A 20,163-nucleotide genomic window follows, 5' to 3' on the forward strand; every position below is an offset into this window, starting at 1 on the left:
ACGACCATTTCAAGTTATGTCCATCTTTTGGAATGGATTATGGTCATAAATTGTGGAACCACTGTATTTAAAATTCTGCATGGCCAAGCTATATCTACGATCTGCTACCCAATAACCAGCTGTGCTACCCAAAAAAACAAGCTCTCAGCAGGTTATGGTAAAAATGAAAGTGTTAAGGTATTAAAATAACAGTGACAATGCATGAGAACATATAATGCAGAGCAGACCTTCCCAGCAGCAGAGAACAAATACAGCAAAACAAATCTCTCAAGCCATACCAGCAAAAATTTTAAGCCTGTTTTACACTGGTTTAACTTCCTCTTCATAGTGGTTTGCAATAAAATAAATGACAACAGTAAAGAATAAGCATTGTTATAGAACAACAAAAATAGCAGTTAAAAACAGTGTCCATATAACTTGTCTTAGCTTGTAGGAATAAAATCACTTTTGCCAAAGGTTAACAGGAAGGACAGTCACTTTGCATCCCTGGAAATGGGTTCCAAATACGGTGTGCTGGATGCGGAGTGCCCTCCCAGTTGTGGTAAGAATATCACTTCAGGATCTTTTAATTAATTAATAAATAAATAAATAAATAAATAAATAAATAAATAAATAAATAAATAAATAAATAAATAAATAAATAAATAAATAAATAAATAAATAAATAAATAAATAAATAAAAACTTACCCCAAAATTTCAAAACTGAAATGTGGGTGAAAGCAAAGTAGAAGTTTTTTCTATCCTTCTCTGTGGGTGTTGTTTGTGACCTGGGTGGCAAGGGTGCCCCACAACTGAAATTTTGGGAATAAGCCCCCCCAAATCCTTAGTCACCACCTGTCTCATTGCGGATGGCAAGGAAAGTGTCTTGGTGAACAGGTAGTTTGGAAGAATTCTGTCAGACAGAGCCGGCCCTACCATTACACAGACTGAGGCAGCTGCCTTAGGCTGTCAGATTTTGGCTGCTGTGAAAGCAGAGCAAACCGCCAGTTATTTGCTTTATTGTCGTGGTACTTTTTCTGCCAGAGAGACCAAGGAGTCTTTGTGGGATTTTCTGAGTGACTGGTCTCATTCTGGGTTCAATGTGCCTTGATTTCACTAGATTTGGGATGATACTATTTGCACCTCCACCTCAAGCCATGAAATGTTTTGAGCCGGCACTGGCAGCAGGTGTCAGAGTCCAAAGTTTCATGGGATGTTACAGGTAAGCACATTGAATGACACCTGGAAACAAAGCTGTTCAAAACACAAATTTATTCATGAACATAACACAATGAATTAGAGATTTTTTTTAAAAAAATGAATGTGGGAAGATAAAACTACCAGTCTATTAACTGTTTGTTCTTAAAAGTCAAGATTTGAATCCATGAGTATTTTCTTGCTACAGGGATGGTAATCTAAAGAACAAGTGATAATCTATGGATTAATTTGTATTCAGAGAGTTCTAAAAATAGCCTGCAGGTGTGATGAGTTATTTACAACTGTGTTTCCCAACAGTAACTCCTGAGATGCTGTTGGACTACAGTTCTCATAATCCCCGCCCATGAGCCATGTTGGCTATGGTTTTACAGAGTAGGAACCCAGCAGCATCTCGAACTTGAGTTAGGAAATAACTGGAGTGGGCGACAGACCTGTGGTGTCTCCAGACAACTTTGAATACAGTCAAGGGCCGTGCAGATGGGATATCTTTTCCAGAAGCCAGGTAGACGTTTGGGCTTAGTCTGGACTTCTTGTATCTAGAAAATGACAGTTCTCTTTTGGATTTTTCTGCCATGTCTTAATAATAACAATAATCTTAGAACTGTAGAGTTAAAATGTAACCTGTGGATCATTGAGTCCAAACCCTGTCAAGGAGGTGCAGTGGGGAATTGAACTATCAACCTCTGGCTCTGCAGCCAAAGACCTTAAACCACTGAACTGTCCTGCAATTGTTGGAATCTGCAGCCAGATACCTAAACTCTTGAGCAGTTGTTCAATTTGTGGATCCATTTTTGATACATATGTGTTCCATCTCGGGCCAGGATCAGGGAACCAGGAAGATAGGTGGTAGGAGAGAGGTGAGCACCCCTTGATTCAGATCCTAAATATAAGTTAAGACGCTTGCACTGCCCATAATTACAACAATTGTAAAGTCAAAGAACCTGGATTCTAGACTGCAGTATTTGTCATCTCTACCATTTATTTTTCCATGCATATGGTACATGTCCTGTGCTAGATTGACAGACACAACTAGAGATGGGCACAAACATACAAACCAGAAAATTTGGGGAAATGCTTTTAAAAGTCTGTGGTTTGGGTCAGTTCAGATTCTCTGGTTTTTTACGAACCTGAACTGATGAACCAGCGATTTTCCACTAACTTTCTGGTTTCTGCCTATGTCTAGACATAACTAAGTAAGCTACAGGATGGCTTTTCATACTATGAAGATACAACTGTTTCTTAAAAACAAAAAAATGTTAGACAAGTGCATATTTTTCAGGAATATTAAGACGCTTGTAGGGGCCTGTGTGGCTTCATCCAGTGCTGCACAAATTAAGAAATACTGCAACTGTGATAGGCCAGGAGTGTCAACACATAACCTCCACTTTTCATATGGGATTAGCACCACCAGTGAGGTCCAAAGGTGACCACCCTCAGCTAAACTTTCCAAAGATGCATAATACTTAAAAGTTCCCAGTCAGTGCAATTTCACTGCTTTCAGGCTGACTGAGTAGAAGCAGCAAGCTGTCTCTTGAAGGCTCCTTTGGTAGTTTGCCTCTGACCCCCACTGACCCCTTTCCCTCCTCAGAGAAGCAGCTCTGATGATCAACAAGAAAAGCCAGACGCTCAGAAAGTACTGCTGAAGTCAGCCGCCAATATGCTTCTGCAGAAACAAAGGCTACCGTTTCCTTCTACCTTTGCTGTTCCTTTTTACATATTTCTTAGAAACAGAGTTCTCAAATTGCCATACTGAAAATGCAGTTTCTCTAAGGGGGAAAGTGTTCTGGTTTCCAGGAACCACAACCCAGCTACTTCTAAGAATGCCTCAAAGCCAATGCAACTAGATGATGGACCTTGTCAGGAGGTCTGGCTGACTGAGCTGTGTGCCTTCCCTTGTATTTACTGACAGACTCAGAAACCTTAAGCTTTTCCTCTGGAAACTCTGAGGGGCACCAATTGTTCACACTCAGAACAGTGTAGTATGCCAGAATGCTGTAAGTCTAAAAGCCTGTCCACCTCTTTGTTGTGCTGAGACAGTTTTCTGGCTCAAAGGAATCAGGAGTGGTTGTTGTAGGTTTTCCGGGCTGTTTAGCCATGTTCTGAAGATTTTTCTTCCTAACATTTCACTAGTCTCTGTGGCCGGCATCTTCAGAGGAAAGGAGTTAGAACTTTGTCTGTGTTCTGGTATAGTGTAGTTGAGTATTTGTAGCTGTGGGATCAGCTTTTTGTTCTTTTCAGGAGATTGGGTGATTATGGTGATCAGGTTGTTTTTGTTATGGGTGTATTGTTGTGATAAGGGGGGAGATGATCTGTCACTGTGATTGACGGGTGTTGTTAGCTAGTCTTTTGTATGCAGTGATCACCAATCCTTGTGGCTGGGTAGAGTTCGTTGTCTTTTTGCAGGCTGTATTTTTCAGTGCTGGGAGCCAGACTTTGTTGAGTTTTAGACTTTCTTCTTTTTTGTTGAAGCTCTGCTGGTGTTTGTGGATTTCAATGGCTTCCCTGTGTAGTCTAACATAATAATTGCTGGTGTTGTGCAGTACTTCTGTGTTTTGAAATAGAATTTCATGTCCAGCTTGTTTTAGGGCATGTTCAGCTACTGCTGATTTTTTCTGGTTGTTTTAGTCTGCAGTGTCTCTCATGTTCTTTGATTCTGGTGTGGATGCTGTGTTTTGTGGTCCCAATATATACCTGGCCACAACTGCAAGGTATCCGGTATACTCGTGCAGTGGTGAGGGGGTCCCTTTGGTCCTTTGCTGACCATAACATTTGTTGTATTTTTGTGGTGAATACTGTTTGTAGGTTGTGTTTTTTCAAAATCTCCCCATGCGGCCCGTGACCCCTTTTAATGTATGGCAGAAATACTTTCCCACAAATAAAGAGAATGGTGAAACGTTAGGAAGAAAAACCTTCAGAACACAACCAAATAGCCCCCCCCCCAAAAAAACCAACCCTACAACAACCATCAGATCCCAGCTGTGAAAACTTTCGAGAATACATTGAATCAGGAGTGATCTATTTATCTTATTTATTTACATTTATACCTCACCTGTCCACTCAACAAGGCACTTAAGTGAGATGAAAGGAAAAAAATGTTATAAACACATTAAAAATATTGACTGTAATCCTATTAGTGCTTGTGAAGGGAATGATAATCAACTTCTGAGTATAGCTAGAAAACACTAGAAAGAATAACCAAAAGCCAGAATCAACCTGACAGCATCTTGCTGTTGTTTGTATAATGTGTCCCAGCTAATTGTGGTTAACTGCTGAGATGGCACACCTTGGTTGTACACTTGGACACACAACCAGACATACAATGAATACATACCCCAGCACCTTGTCAGTAAGCCACAATTATCTAGGGTGAATTACACCAACCTTACAAGAACACCAATAGGACTCTGGGCATTGGAGATAAACAAATAAATCAAAAGTGCAACAATAAGACCTTTGTCTTCAGACAGGCTTTCCCTTAGTGATTTGCTGCCAGAGTGGGAGTTTTAAATAAAGTGTTATGCCTTCTTGCTTTGAACATGGGTCTGGTGTCGATTTTATTTACTGTTTTTAGAGTGATGTTGCTTTGATTCTTTTTAAATATTTGTGTACTTGCTGTATTTAGGTTCAAAATCTTGTCTTTTAACAAAAGTAAGCCACCTCTGGTCTTTTTTTTTAAGGGAGAAAGGCAGGGTAAATGAATGAATGAATGAATGAATGAATTAATTAATTAATTAATTAATTAATTAAGTGGTGCCATGTTTACAGCAGATATCCTTGTATCGCAGCTGTGGTCTCCCTCTGGGGCGGTTTCCCTGCACTAATTCTCCATACAGGAGATCCTTTGGAATCCGACCATCAGCCATTCTCACGACGTGCCCAAGCCAACGTAGACGTCGCTGTTTCAGTAATGTGTTCATGCTGAAAATTCCAGCTCGTTCTAGGACTACTCTGTTTGGAACTTTGTCCTGCCAGGTGATACCAAAAATCCGTCGGAGACAACGCATATGGAAGGTGTTTAGCTTCCTCTCCTGCCGTGCACAAATGGTCCAGGACTCACTACAGTACAGGAGTGTGCTTAGGACACAGGCTCTATAGACCTGGATCTTCGTATGTGTCGTCAGCTTCTTATTGAGCCATACTCTCTTTGTGAGTCTAGAGAACATGGTAGCTGCTTTGCCAATGCGTTTGTCCAGCTCAACATCCAGAGACAGGGTGTCAGAGATGGTTGAGCCAAGGTACACAAAATCATGAACAACCTCCAATTCTTGTGTGGAGATGGTAATAGAAGGAGGTGAGTCCACACCCTGGCCCATGACTTGTGTTTTCTTCAGGCTGATTGTTAGTCCAAAGTCTTGGCAGGCCTTGCTGAATCGATTTATGAGTTGTTGGAGGTCTTCAGCAGAGTGGGCAACAATGGCTGCATCATCTGCGAAGAAGAAGTCCCGCATGCATTTCAGTTGGACTTTGGTCTTCGCTCTCAATCTAGTGAGATTAAAGAGCTTTCCGTCTGATCTAGTCCGGAGATAGACACCCTCGGTTGCAGTTCCAAAGGCATGCTTCAGCATGACAGCAAAAAAGATCCCAAAAAGTGTTGGTGCAAGGACACAGCCCTGTTTCACTCCGCTTCGGATGTCAAAGGGGTCTGATGCTGAGCCGTCAAAAACTACAGTGCCTTTCATTCCCTCATGGAAGGATCTGATGATGTTAAGGAGACGGGGTGGACATCCAATCTTGGGAAGTATTTTAAAAAGTCCGTCCCTGCTAACCAAGTCAAAGGCCTTTGTGAGATCTATGAAGGCCACTAAGAGTGGCTGTTGTTGTTCCCTGCATTTCTCCTGCAGCTGTCGGAGGGAGAATACCATGTCAGTGGTGGATCTATTAGCTCGGAATCCACACTGTGATTCTGGATAGACTCTGTCTGCAAGAACCTGGAGCCTCTTCAGCACAACACGGGCAAGCAGCTTCCCTACAACGCTAAGAAGAGAGATGCCACAGTAGTTATTGCAGTCACCCCTGTCGCCTTTGTTCTTGTACAATGTGACGATGTTTGCGTCCTTCATGTCCTGTGGGACTCCACCTTCCCTCCAGCAGAGACAAAAGACTTCATACAGTTCAGTGATGATCTCCTTACAGCACTTCAGCACTTCAGCAGGGATGTTATCCTTTCCAGGTGCCTTGCCGGAGGCGAGGGAATCCAAGGCCGCTTTTATTTCTGCTAAGGTTGGTTCACTGTCCAGCTCTTCCAAGACAGGCAGGCACTCAATGTTATTTAATGCTTCTTCGGTTACTACATTCTCTCTGAAAGCTGCGATACAAGGATATCTGCAAGCGAGATCTGAAGGCCTTAGGAATGGACCTCAACAGATGGGAAACCCTGACATCTGAGCGTTCAGCCTGGAGGCAGGCATTGCATCACGGCCTCTCCCAATTTGAAGAGACCCTTGCCCAGCAGGCTGAGGCAAAGAGGAAGTCACAAAAGCAGCAAAACCAGGGAGCTGGACAGGGGACAAATTGGATTTGTCATCAGTGTGGAAGAGACTGTCACTCTCGAATCGGCCTCCTCAGCCACACTAGACGCTGCTCCAAGTCCTCCATACAGAGCACGATACCATAGTCTTTCGAGACTGAAGGATGCCTAACTAACTAACATGTTTACAGCAGTGGATTTGCATTTAATAATAATAGCCTTTGAACAGCAGAGCTGAAAGGGACCCTATGAGGCATCAAATCCAGCCCCTCTCAAGGGGGCACAGTGGGGAATCAAACTCCCAACCTCTGCTTCTACTGCCAGAGAGAATTAAGCCACTGAGCTATCCAGACTGCCTTACAGCTTTCCACTACAATCAGTGAAGGCTGTTGACTTTGGTGAATCACAGCCCTCACAAAAATTGGGAAAAAACAGCCTCTGTTGTTCCCAATTTAGTGTTTTCTCCTCTTATCATTATGACCATAATATGCCACTGTATTAGACTAATTAGTTAAATGATTTCCTCCAACCAAGGCAGTGCTTTACCATTTCTAAATGAATTCCTTCGTAATGAAATGCCGTATCCCTGAGGAATGAAAGAGGAGATGTTGGGTTCTCTGTGTTAACAATAATCCTTCCTCCCCACCCATTTTTTTGCGGAAGAGCTGTACAAGGTAAGAAGAAGGGGAACGAAATTAGACACAGCTGCTGCAGACGAGAGCTCAATAGCACAGTTCCCATTTGCATAATGTTCATTTTGACTTCATGTTAATGAATCCTCACCGTGTGAGCTGTAGGGATGCTTCCTCCATAATTTGCAGAAATACATCACGTTGTGTAACTAAATAATAATTCAAGCATTAAGAAAATGAAATGTTCCTTCATTTTCATTTTCATTTCATTTTAAAGAGGGAGGGGGAAAAATAGTGTTGCTCTGAAGTTTTACTCATTTTGAAAAAGTATAGTCAGTAGTACAGCACATATATTAGTGTAGAGGTACTACATAAGGGTTGGCTGTTGGCTGAATAGCTAAATAGCTGAGTGAGTTATGCTTCTGGCTTCAAAGCTTGAGGTTGGCAGTTCAGTTCCTCAACGGTGCATCTCAGAAGAGCCAGGGCAAACTCTACAGTCCCAGGACGAGCCTAGAAGAAGGGAATGGTGAATCATTTGAATACCTGTATTCTCTATCTAGAAAATCCTGAAGAAGTTCATCATAAGTCAGAGTTGACTTGAAGGCACACAATTATTATGAATTATATATGGACATCTTGCTCCCTCTCCCTTCCTGTCTCATGCTCTTGTCTCTCTTTCTCTCAAGTAATATCTCTTTCTTGCTTGTTTGTCTCTCCATTTATCCTCCATGCATCTATCTATTTCACATGCCCAGGAGACGTTTTTAAAAATGAGTCTTTTGATCCACAGATACTCTCCATGCTGTCTGCAACACTGAAAAAAAAAACCAGGGGTTCCAGATCACATGGAGAGGAACCATAAATGGCAGAGGTTTTACATGTGCAAAGATTGATTTTGGAGGGACCGGGCTAGTGCGTTCTCTCTTCTCACATGTTTGCAGTCCAACATGTTTTGCCAATTTCCTTATCAAATCAAATCAATTATTGTTTGTTTGTGGCACAGATTTGTTCATTCTTAATTCAAAGGAATTTAATAGCAATTTCAAACAGTAAGAAAATTGTTCACACATCCCGCCTGTCCTCCCCACCGCCACGCCATTCTGTTTAACGTAGTGGTGGTTGACACAACTGAAAGGGGAGTCTTGTCGCCAAGGTACTTATACGAAGGGGGAGGGGCCTATTCTAATGTGGGTTTTTTTGCTCCCGCAGAAGCTCTAGAAGTTTCCGATGAGGCTCCATGCAGGCGCGGATCACCCAGGGTGTGAATCACAGAGGTCCACTCGAAGAACTACAATTAAAGGTGGGTAACCTGTCGTTCCTCATGTTTAATATGGGATTCTTGGGGTTAAACAGGAAGAATGATAGAAAATGTTTCTGCTCACCTTTCCTGTACCTTTCTGAGGAAAGGTGAGTAGAAGCACAACATGAGGAGGCCTCAGCTGGCATCAAAAGATAAGGAGATTAACAGTTCAACACCCCAATAAAACCCAAGAGCAGTTCTGGAAATTCTAGCTGCTGAGGGCTACACCAGCCTGTCACATCCACCCTCCATATATTTCTTGAGCTGCAGTGGATGATTTGTGTTGGGGTAACATATTCTCTAAAGGGACGTGTTGGCACTGCAGGCTAAATCGCAGAAGCCTTTATGTGCTGCAGGGTCAGAAGACCAGCAGTCGTAAGATCAAATCCACGCGACGGAGTGAGCTCCCGTCACTTTGTCTCAGCTCCTCGCCAACCTAGCAGTTCGAAAGCATGTAAATGCGAGTAGATAAATAGGTACCATCTCGATGGGAAGATAAACAGCGTTCCGAATCTAAGTCGCGCTGGCCATGTGACAACGGAAACTGTCTTCGGACAAACGCTGGCTCCACGGCTTGGAAACGGGGATGAGCACTGCCCCCTAGAGTCGAACACGACTGGACAAAAATTGTCAAGGGGAACCTTTACCTTTACCTTTTAAAAAAAACTTACTTACTCCAAGAGGAATGAATGTGTGTTTGTGTTTCTGTGACTATATGCACTCAGATGGATACCAGTACTCTTGTGATTAGATGAAGACTTAACTTGATCCGTCCTTCTCTCCCAGACCTTTTTTGCTTCTCTTTTTTTGGTGGGATGTTGTCATGGTCAAAGTTCAGGAAAGTTATCTCTTGCTTCTCTTTTCTTTGTGTTTTCTGGAATAATTCAGCCAGAAATAATTCTGGTGGCACTATCTAACCTTCTTTCCAAGTCAAAACCACTTCATTTCCCCATTCACAAGAACGGCGTTGTTGTGTTGTTGTTTTATTTCATGAAGATCCAGAAATGGACTGGGTTGGACAAGTTGTGTACTTATCTAATTTTCATTATTCATGTATTCTGGAGAGAAAAATCCTCCAAAGGATCGCAGTAGTTTTCACCATATTTCATTTATCTGCACTATATTTTTTTTAAAGTTATACTTGTTTGAGTTGTATATTTTCTGGGGGGGGGGTGGTACTATCTTTTTTGCTATTTTTGTCATGTTCTGTATGTATATTGTAGAAATATAAAAAAGCAGTTTTAAAAATGTTTCATATGACTTGTCTCCATCTGGAACTGCATTCCAATATACTTTAGAAATAATAAGATAGATATGACAAAATACAAAAGCGCCTTCTAGAGAATGCCATGTTCACCCAGATTTCCCTATATCTCCTTTCCCAGTTTTTTCAGTGTGTGAAATCTGCTGTCACCAGAATCACACTTAAGCAAATATTAATTTGCATTTTCTTTTTAAACACAAATTTCTTAGTGCATTTTCTTTAAAATGTGCACAACACACATGTACAGCAAACACAGAACAAGGGAATGATTGTTAGAAAAGCTGCAAACAACTCTTCAGATTCTTTCAACTCCCAAAACACTGTGCTCTGAAGCAGCAGCCTCTTTCATTTCACACAATTTGTGTTAACTGGCACTAGAGCATTATTGGTTTTCTTTGAGGAATGCTGCTTAAGGAGCACAAATATTCCTTCTCATTCCCCTTTTCTTCTGTTGTCAAAAATACCACAGAATACCTCAGCCTTTTGCAAGGGACCAAAATATCACTTTGCTGTTACTCAATCCTCACCTGGACATTGTTGACATAAGCAATGATGTACAGCTGCAGAGTATACATAGGTATACACAAAAATGCACATGTTAGTTGAAATCCAGTAGTAATTTGTAACTAGAGCCAGCCCTTTGAATCAGTGGAGATCTGGTGAGTCAACTCCCTCATATGTGCCATTGATTCAATAGGCCTACTCTAGTTGCCGCTTCCCACTGGATTTTGGCCATTGTGTGCAGCCCCCATCTGACACCAGTTAAAGCCCTTAGAAGCACAAGCACTTAGAGAATGGCATGAACTGGGAAGCTGGTGGTTCGTGATAGTTTGTGGCTACTCACTAACCACGACCTATCACAAACCTCCTGAAAAACAAACTGGTTCACTGTTCGGTTTTTCAGGTTCGTGCTGGGAGGGGGATATACACACTCAAGAAAACATGGCAAAAGCATGAAGCAATCTTCTAGCCCTCCCAAATGACATATCACTTTCGGAGCGCTCTTTTAACTCATTCACACTGCAGAAATGGGGGAAATGATTTAGCCACCTTCTGTTCACTGAAGGATCCCTGCAATTAAACCGCACCATCTTAATAATGCTGAAATGGCAAGAACCTTCAGGTGATAAATATCTTGTTCTTGTCCCCAAATTAGAGTGAATTAAGGTCCTGACATGACAAATCTAATGTGTGTTGACTTACTATCTTTCATAAAAAAATTCTGTATGAAAATCCAATCACTGAAAAGGTGTGTAATAAAGTAATGTGGTATGATAAGCCAGAAATCGAGCTACCAAGCACACAGATGGCTAATTGGCATGAATTCTTACTTTGTGCCATTCAAATTAGGTTTTATTAGGATGAGACTTTCACAGCTTAAACTGATGCCTTTTGCTTTATCACAAATGACCCGCTGACTCAACTTTTATTAACTTCTTTGTTAATAAAAGAGGCCCACCTGAGCAGCATGAACTGCAAATATATTATATGCACCCAATGACATGTGATACTTGATTCTATTTACCATATTTTTCCGTGTATAAAATGAGACTTTTTCCTAAAATAATTAGAGGAAAAATTAAGGACCGTTTTATACATGGTAGTAAGGAGGGTGGGTGGGATCAAAGCGCTTTGATTCCTGCTTCCCCCCTCCACTTTTTGCAAAGAAAGAAATTTTGGGTTAGAAAACTGGGGGGAGCGTCTTATACATGGGGGTGTCTTATACATGGAAAAAGACAGTAATAGTGGAAACACATAAATACAGTAGAAAATATGGCGAACAAAAATGCGTACATTCAAGAAAAGGGGGAACCAAAACATATGCATATTTCCACGAAGGAAGAGACATCTCACAACGAACCAAGTTGGGACAAGGAAGCAAGTGGCATTCTGGGAAATGCCACAGTATGAAACTGCCAGAGAGTTCATGTCCCATATACATACTGCAGTTTGCATCTCCTTTCCTATAATTTTCTGGGCCTCTTTATACTTTGCTCAGTTCTTCAGTTATCTCCTTTTTCCTGCAAGTAATGAATATATTTACACTATGATTCCAGTTTAACTGGCATGGTAGGAACCCAACAGAATTGTGGGATTTGTAATTTGAGAAAGTCTTTAAGAGGTCTCTGCTCGGGACCTCCACTGCTGTCATTCCGGGAAATGGGCTGCAGCGCTCTAGTAGATAATTTTATAATCTGAGTTGAGATGGGCATGAACTGCAGTTCGGCGGTTTGTCCCAGTTCAGCTGAGAAGGGAAGTGCACATTCTGATCGGTGAGTGGGCAGTCGCACTGAGGAGGCAGGGGTAAGTGTGTTTCACCCGGGGAATGGGCAAGCACGCAGAGGAGGCAGGAAAGGGGAGTGTGAGGCACCCATGGAATACCTGTGCAGGCACCACGCTGAACTGGGCTGAATCTCCAAACTACAGTTTGTGTCCAATAAGCCGCCTTGGCTCCCTTTCAGGGAGAAAGGTGGGGTAAAAACCTTTTACAGAAACAAACGAACATGGGGATGATTATGATGAGGATGATGCCCCATGAAGTCAATTTTGACTTAGGGAGACCCTCTGAGAGTTGTCTAGGTATAAAGTACTCAGAAGCTGCTTACCAGTTCTTTCCAGTGGTGCCCCAGGACTGGGCAGCTTGCCCAGGCCACTGAGGGAATCTCAGCTGCCCACTCTCCCAGGAGGCACAATCAGGACACAAATGCCCAGCCCAGGAGTTCCAGCATACTGAGCTGTGATTGGTCTTTCTTGATGCCTTACCAAGCTACTAAAGAACAAGCCCCAGGATTATTTAAATTGGAGCCATGACAGTTAAAGTGGAATTAAATTCCAACAGTGGCGATACACTCAGCACCGTGCCAATAAAGGAAACCACACTATAGAGAAACTAGCTCTTATAAACATCGCTCCTCAAAACGTTCAGCCTAACGGTGAGCCCTTGCATCTGTTGGAATTTTATTTGCAACCTTACGTGCTATCTGCAGTTTGTGTGAGTGGGAGGGTCTTTTCTGGGCTGAGGTGATTCTACCCAGCACATCCTCCTAGCCTTTGAATTCAAAGGCAGTTTTGCCTCTCTGCCGAGTGCTTCTTTCTCTCTCTTTCCCAGGTTGGTGGCAGTCGTTTGTTTGCTGTTGATCTGTTGAGTTGGTTGCTAAGTATAAGTGCAGTAAAGACAGCAGCATACACAGGTCTGTAATTTTAGGGAACTGAAAGTAAAGAAATAGATTTTTTAATTCTTTCTCCTACAAATGTCTCAGACTGAATTGTTGAGATTTTAAGTGCCAATTAATTAGAAAGAGGTGGACTCTGGGGAACTTGTAGCTATTCACCTCTTTGTGTCTCTGTGCTTCTATTGCATAGGAAAAAGGAAATTTTACCAGAAATTCGGGACTTTGCAACAGCGTCCATTCTGTCCGTTAAAAGAAAGTCACAAATTGAGGGTGTTTGCATGCTTGTTACTAAACTTCATATGCACCCAGACACCAACATAAAATTTATATGTATTTGCTAAAAACTGTCCATGATTTCTGGCTTTCTGAAGCATTTGTGTGTTCATAAACATAAGCCGAATCAAGAACATTGATGTTGTATGGCCTCTTTTCTTTCTGTCTTTTCCTTTTTCGAACAAGTCAGCCTTTTAATAATGACCAGATTTGAATTAACCAATTGGTTTCGCACTTTATAATGAGTTGACATAAATATCTAACATCTTGTTCCTCAGTGGTTAACTGTTTTTGATTGTCTTGCTCCTGAGAGTGCATGGATCTGTGTTATCTCAGCTCCTCTGAAAGGACAACGACCTACAAATCTCTTATATTCATCTCTTTCCTTTCTTCCTCCAAAAGAATGAACAATAAAAGATACATTATGATTGCTCAGGCCATCCAAGGAAGCTTTGGTGTCTGTTTTTCTCCTCAATTTTTTCCCTTCAGGTGAGGCACAGATGAGAAATGTTTAGGTTTTCAGCCTGTTACTCCCTGAATCCTATGGCCAGCATGACACTGGCGATGCTGGCTGTGTAATGCTGGGATTTATATTCCAAAAAACCAGATATTACCTGTCTCTGGGGAGGCGAGGGTAAAATGGTTCAGGGGAAGGCCCACTGTCGCTTTGAGGTGTGGTGGAAGACGCTATCCCAACAAATGTGATGACAAAAGATTCAACTACCAACTGGGATTTATGGAAAGGAAGTATTTTCACCTAAGGGGTAAAATACCTTAAATCAGATGGGCTCCTGATGGGCTCAGAAAATTTGCAGTCAGGTGGCACTTGTTCCCTGCAACCTACAAAGAGGAACCTGTTTTTCTGCTTTGTTTTTCATCAAGATCACAGCTGACCTGATGGATTCTGTTTCTATTGAAGGAGGAGTCAAGTGGCATTTAGTGGAAGGGGGAGATATGGAGGCAGTGACAGATTTTACTTTCTTGGGCTCCATGATCACTGCACATGGGGACAGCAGCCACAAAATTAAATGACGCCTGCTTCTTGGCAAACCTCGACAGCATCTTAAAAAGCAGAGACATCACCTTGTTGACAAGTGTCTGCATCATCAAAGCTATGGTTTTTCCAGTAGCAATGTCTGGAAGTGAGAGCTGGACCATAAAGAAGGCTGACTGCCGAAGAATTGATGCTTTTGAATTGTGGTGCTGGAGGAGACTCTTGAGAGTCCCCTGGACTGCAAGGAGAACAAACCTATCCACTCTGAAGGAAATCAACCCTGAGTGCTCACTGGAAGGACAGTTCCTGAAGCTGAGGCTCCAATACTTTGGCCAGTCAGTACTATGACTATAAATATATGCATGTAAGTATATACACAAGGTATGTAGCTTTGAAACTATTATTCAGATACATATCCTCTTTTATTTTCTTTCTCTCTTTTTAATGACACCTTTTCTATATTTTGGCAATCTGTAAATTGCATCCCACCCACCCCCCAGCTGCAGCTTGGAATGAGTCACTGCAAAAATGTGGAGCTTTCCAAGCATTTAAACGCTCGTGCTTGAGAATATTTATTTAATTGATAAATATATACGTTAAGAAAAACAAACATAAAGAAAACAAGTGTGTGTATTTTGGGGGGTGTACTGAATTTATGGGCCAGTTGCTCACTGAATCAGGGAAACGTGCCTGAGAGTTGATTCATTCAGCAATTTATTCAGCGAGGTCTGTTGTAGGTGGGACTAGAAATTGGATTTAACCCTTAGCTCCTTCTCTCTCCCACCTGAATACACCAAATGAAGGGGCACAGGAAGCTATAACTTCCATGCTATCCCGCAGAATATGACACACCTAAGTGCCTAGATTTGGAGGTCTGCAAAGCTTCTCTTGCAGCCAGTTCCCCCACTGCTCAGTGATTTTGGCATACAGCCGCAGAGCCAGAGGTTGGGAATTTGATTCCCCACTGGGCCTCCTTGACAGGGGTTGGACTCATTGATCTATAGGATCCGTTCCAGCTCTGCAATTATATGATTCTAAGACTAGATTCTGAGATTTTTCACAGTAACTTTATCTGGGACCAGAGGAATACCAGCTCAGACTATTAGCAATCATTTTTTCTGCAGCAGCATGCTTATGTATAATGGGTGTCTTTCCTTCACTGCCTGATGTTTGCACATGTGTTTTCCTTTCCAATCCAGTTTTGATCCTAAAACTGTTTTGATTAGCGGGGTACCCTTTCAGTGCACCTTATAATGAATCTCCTGTCCTTCTCTGTTCATAGATGCGGCATGACCTCAGGTTAAGTGTTGGCAATGCTTATCACGGTGTAGATGGCGTATTGAACGAGCCTGTCAGATTCATTTTCCATCAAATAATGGCTCCTTTGCAGATGATTGCTTCACAAGGTGTGTGGGAATACCCAGTGAAATAGGATCTGAAAAAAGCCAACCTAAAATGGTGTGTGGTGGGAATCTCCCCCACCTGTGGTTTTCTTTCTGAATGCCTATTATTATTTTCTTTCTGAAGGCACATTCTTGAACAAATAAGATTTCTTATTTGGAAGAACACTGAGGAAAAACACCACCTATAAAAGCGAAACCATAAACAGAGTCCCTCACAAGATGGAAACACCTGCCAAGCGTCTAATTACATTTGACACAACGCAGTTAACTTACAGAAGGAGCAGGAGGACTGGTTCCAAGCCTTTTAAAATGTTTTTTAATTAATTCAATTTAATTTAATTATAAAATAATAATGATACTAATAATACTATTATTATTATAGGAATATAATTAATTAATTAATTCATATATAATTAACATTGTTATATACTAATTCTATAGATTGCTAGGGAAGTGCCCATCAGTGTGATGGATGATCTATTAATGAAGGAAAGCCAGCAGAGAAAAACAGGAGTCAATAAGCTCAGAGGCTGCAAATTTACAGCTGATAATTTTAAAACTTAAAAAAAATGCTTGGAAGGGCACTGCTGGTTCTGTTTGGCTTTGTTTACCTTTGGCTGGGGCCTTAGGCCTTCGAAGTAAACAAAGTTTTAAAAAAGAGTATGTGAGGCCCACAGGGCACTTGCCCACCCCCACAGAACAATGCTAGTTGGTAGCCTCCCTTCTGAACAGGAAGCTAGGCCTAACTAGGCCATAATGCATTCTAGCCTAGGCCTTTCTCCCAGGTGAACCACATTTAGCTGTCTGTATGTCAGATGGGATGCTTAGTGATGGACTAAGAAATTTAGGTAGAAGGGATAGAACCCCTGTTTATGAAAGCTGCTTAGCTCTCCTCATCATGGAATCATAATTACATCCCACAGTTGTTCTTGGTTTTAGAAGAGTCAACACATTAAATGCATTCATTAAAGATTCCTACAGATGCCATTTAAACCGAAGCTCCAGTTTAAATCAAGAAGCACTTGGCTTTTTGCTACTGCCACGACTGGAAAAATCTGTTTGTCTCCTGGGCAGAAGGGTTTGGAAAGACAGACCTAATTAAGACATTTAAAATCTATCATTTTGTGCAATTGGGGAAATGTAATGTCTCTCACAGTGCTCATTGCTCAGAGTTCAGAGTGTCTAACAACACAATTTATTTTGAAGTGCCATTTCGAAGTCTGAGGAAATCTACCAGTGTGTGCGCACATCTCTAGCCATTCAGTTAGTGTACTTTCCCATGTAACTCCAGTAGGCTTGGTTGGACCTCACACACAATTACAATATGAAGTACTGTATCTATTTTGCCATGTGGAACAATGAACCTTGGGGTTTCCTTCAGCTACACTCTGAGAAAAGGAGACTATCCAATTTGTGGAGACTTCCCTTTGTCAACAACAGAGCTGGCAGAGTCATTGATCCGGAACAATTTTCTCCCTATATTATTCTCCTAAAGGAATTAGAAAATAAGATCCATCGTTTAAAGAAGCTTTTTTTTTTTTTTTTTTACAATCTCTCTTTGTCTTCCCATTCCTCAGCACACACTTGAGGGTGAAAAATAGGACCCAGGTGAGAAAAGTTTCTGCTGAAGTTTTTATTTGCAACCTCATATGCTGTCTGCAATTTGAGTGTCAAGAAGGGAGTTTTCTGAGCTGGGATGACTGTCAATTTATTCAGCACTAACCAATTGTTCCTGCCCAACTGTGAATTTAAAGAGAGCCCCACATCTCTGTTCAATGTTCTCTTTCCCTCTCTTTAGTCTGTTGAAGTCAGTTTTTTCTTTACTGTTGATCTGTTCACAACTGTAAGTAATTAAATGTTTTTTATTCTTTCTCCTACAAATGTCTCAGAGTGAATTATTGAGATTTAAGTGCCAGTTAATGAAAACAATGGGGACTCTTTGGGGATCTTGTAGCTATTCTTCTTTGTGGGTCTCTGTATTTCTAGAGCATTGCAAAAGGAATTCTGCCAGGAATTCAAAACTCTGTAACTGTTTGATGGGTGGCTGGTGGTTAGAGCTAAGGCAGTTTGTTCAAACCCATCTGCCTTTTTGCAAGTAGAGACCTGAAAGTCAAAGACCGTGCAATTAAGGCTGTAAAAAAGTTTGTCAGTTATAGGTTTCGGGGAAAATATATGGCAGGAAAAATGTGTTGAATGTATTTTCAGGAGTCAGGCAGATCGTATGAAGATGGAGGTGACTCTGGATGATCAACAGATCCTGGAACTGAGATGTTCTGATTTGGAAAACATTCCTGGCATCCCTAATCTTGAAGGTCTAGTGAATGATTTTTTTAACTGCATAAATATATTTTCTTTTCCTGCGAGGACAGAAAATCAGGATCTGACAAGTTGGTGAGAATTTAGTCAAAATAAGCCATTGTACCAGGTTGGGAGATGCTGCTAAAGAACCTCTAACTCCTATGAAACATGTGGGGCTTAGAGAGACCCGTAGGAGGCCAAGGTATCAATCAAATTTCCTTTGCCATGTTTCTACAATTTGCAGGAAATTTCTATCAGCAGAATGAGACTCTTTCCCATTGTGTGTGGACAATGCATGCACAGAGAGGAAGAGAAAGGAAGAAGGAAAGTGTGGCTGTTCAAAATATCATAAAAGTAATTTGCATTCATTGTGTGATTCACACACACAAAATACATTTTCACAAATATGAAAAGACTTGTCATTCTGCAAAAATAGAGAAAGATTTACACCAGCGCCCTGTTTCCTGAACATGGACTGCAGAGAAACCACATAAGAATCTCTCCTGTTGCCACAGGCTTCCTGTTGTCTGACCAATCAAAGGACCAACAGGCGGCCTGCCTGAATAGGCAACACACTTTCACAATTTCCCTTCTGTCGGTTCCCTTCTGCTCCGTGTTTACTCTAAGGTGAGGCTTGATCATGAACTTACCTACTTCCATTTTTTCCCTATCTAGTGATTAATGTTTCCCAGGTTTCCTCTGGGACCTTCACTGCCCTTGCAGAACAATACTAGCGAGGAGCTTCCTTTCTGAACAGGAAGCTAGGTGGAGCACAGACAAGGTTCCCTCTAAGCTGCGCAGCTGCATGGGTGCTCAGTGCTGTGCCCCCTTGCGCATAGCATTCCTCCCCTTCCATGTGCACACAGCAAGTGTTTCCAAATCGTTTGTTTCCAGTCATGGCCAGAACCCTGCACGGGTGGGGGTGGGGGTGGGGGTGGGGGTGGACTCACGTGTGCAGGAGGGTGGAGTTACATGGGGGGGGAATCGTTCATGCAAGGTGCAAAGCCCCACCCAATGGGGCCGAAAATTAAAGGGAACATTGGCCACAGAGCATTCTAACCTAGGCCTTTCTCTCAGGTGAGCCACATTTAGCTGTTTGTATGTCAGAAATCTTGCAGTTCTAAAAAAAGTAAGCATGGTATTATCCCCTCCTTTTGATAGCTCAGTGGTTTAGATATCTGACTACAGAGCCAGAGGCTAGGAGTTCGATTTCCTACGGTGCCTCCTACAAGTAGAGCCAGCCTGTATGGCCTTGGGTAAGCTGCACAATTCCAGACCACCCCCCAGAAGGAATGGTAAACCATTTCTGAGTATTCTCTACCTGAGAAACCCTGGAAAAGCCTAACCATAAGTCAGAATTGACTTGTCGGCACGTGATTATTATTATTACAGCATTTCCATTTAGGCTTGGCCTTTTTCCATTTCCCTAATGCAGGGGTCTCCAAACTTTTCAGTATGAGGGCCGCATCGTATATTTTACACATTTTCGAGGGCCAAAGTAGGGAAGGTGGACCCAAGCAATTCCTCCACCCCCACCATCTTTGCAAAGACAGCGGGGGTGGGGGACAGCTTCTGTCCGGTTTTGCTTCTTTTCCTATCTCTGTCCAGGTATAGGAAGAGGAGGGAAGAGGGATCCAAGCAGGGGTGGGGGTTCGCTCGGGTCCCCCTTCCCTCCTTTTCCTATGCCCAGGTCAGATAAAAAATCAAGGCAGGCCAGATGTGGCTCATGGGCCATAGTTTGGAGACCCCCGCCCTAATGCATTGGCTTCTTCTCCACAGCCTGATTAGTAAAGGCCGTATATTTTGGACAGATTGCTGAATGACAGGTTAGATTCCTTGTTCATTCATAAATCTGCTGCTTAGCTGATTAAAACAGAAATAAAGAACATAGATTTGATTGTTTATGCCAATTACGGTGTGGAGTTTGCAATCAGAGGAAGACAATCTGTGTTCAGCAAATGACTTAAGAACAGATGTTCATTTGCTAAAGGTCACCCAGGTAAACAACATGTGGGAATACCATCCTGCCACTACTAATATAAATTTATTTCTGGCCTAACGGTGAAAGGTTTTTATTCCTGTACCCAATTCACCAACTGTATCTTTATGTTCAGATCAGAAATAGTTGCTTTATTTGTTCTTCCAGCTGCAGCTATCTGGA

The 20,163-nt window shown here is 42.0% G+C and overlaps 1 long non-coding RNA gene across 1 annotated transcript; it reads left to right on the plus strand.

The window, feature by feature from the left end:
* The first annotated feature begins 6,840 nt into the window (after positions 1–6,840).
* LOC140707691 (uncharacterized) lies at positions 6,841–19,795 on the plus strand. Its single transcript, XR_012087874.2, has 3 exons — positions 6,841–14,665; positions 15,584–15,707; positions 17,282–19,795. It is a non-coding gene; the product is annotated as an uncharacterized LOC140707691 (long non-coding RNA).
* The last annotated feature ends 368 nt before the right edge of the window (positions 19,796–20,163 follow it).

This window comes from Pogona vitticeps, chromosome 5 (genome assembly GCF_051106095.1).
Source record: "Pogona vitticeps strain Pit_001003342236 chromosome 5, PviZW2.1, whole genome shotgun sequence".
In the NCBI taxonomy this organism is placed as follows: Eukaryota; Metazoa; Chordata; class Lepidosauria; order Squamata; family Agamidae; genus Pogona; species Pogona vitticeps.